General features: G+C 40.3%; 1 non-coding gene across 1 annotated transcript; it reads right to left on the reverse strand.

The window, feature by feature from the left end:
* Positions 1 to 276: 276 nt before the first annotated feature.
* On the reverse strand, positions 277 to 348 carry trnad-guc (transfer RNA aspartic acid (anticodon GUC)). Its single transcript has one exon. It is a non-coding gene; the product is annotated as a tRNA-Asp (tRNA).
* Positions 349 to 1251: the final 903 nt, after the last annotated feature.

Below are 1251 nucleotides of genomic sequence, written 5' to 3' on the forward strand. Positions count from 1 at the left end.
GTAAATGGACTGGTTCTTATATAGCACTTTTCTATTCTACCTGAGCACTCAAAGTGCTGTGCGTGAAGAGTTTTGGGGCTACATATAAAATCTTGTTTAGGACCACCAAATCCTAGAGCCAACCCTGGAAAGGGGTCAGTGCAGCATAAATGGTTTAGGACTATTGATACTGAACAGAAAGATGGATACAAACATTGTCTACTTTTTCAAGGTAGTTGAGGACCTTGTCAATGGTGTCCAGTCTGACTAACATTTGTGAAAATGAAAATGTAATGCCTCCCCGTCGGGGAATCGAACCCCGGTCTCCCGCGTGACAGGCGGGGATACTCACCACTATACTAACGAGGAAGATGCCCAACGACTTTTATCTTGCAGTACCGATCCTGGCCACAATAATGTCCACTATGGGATGTTGTCGCTGTTTCCCCGTTTTGATACGTTAGGTTGTGCAGACCTATTTGTGTGTATTAAATTGACGCCTCAACGTAGAGTTCTTTGCCATCAACGAAAGAGGCAACCCCCCTCACCCCCTCCAAACCAAACATATTTAACGTATCATTTATTAATCACAACAGCGCCAGAAGACTAAAGTGGACAAAAATATAGCACTCCCACAGAGAATGAATGGGAAACAGTTTATGGTAAAGGGTAAGGTAAATGGTAATGGACTAGTTTTTATATAGCACTTTTCTATTCTACTTGAAAACTCAAAGCTCTGTTCTTGGAAAAGTTTTGAGTCTGTGAAAAAAAACCCTAAAAACATGAAGGTAGCACATCTGGGACATCATGTTTCACTCCATCCACCAACGCCACGTTGGACCACAGACTGTGGTGGAGTTGGCGGATGCTTTAATCCAGGTCTGGGAGGAGATCTCTTCAGGAGATCATCCGCCACCTCATCAGGAGCATGCCCAGGTGTTGTAGGGAGGTCATACAGGCACGTGGAAGCTACACACACACATCACTGAGCCTCATTTTGACTTGTTTTAAGGACATTACATCAAAGTTGGATCAGCCTGTAGTGTGTTTTTCCACTTTAATTTTGAGTGTGACTCCAAATCAAGACCTCCATGGGTTGCTAAATTTGATTTCCATTGCAATTTTTAGTGTGATTTTGTTGTCAGCACATTCAACTATATAAAGAACATAGTATTTAATAAGAATATTTCATTAAAGGAAAAAAAAAGAATATTTCATTAATTCAGATCTAGGATGTCTTATAATAATAATAATAATAATAATAATAATAAT

Source organism: Pundamilia nyererei, unplaced genomic scaffold (genome assembly GCF_000239375.1).
Source record: "Pundamilia nyererei isolate P.nyererei 1_Seehausen unplaced genomic scaffold, PunNye1.0 scaffold00017, whole genome shotgun sequence".
NCBI lineage: Eukaryota > Metazoa > Chordata > Actinopteri > Cichliformes > Cichlidae > Pundamilia > Pundamilia nyererei.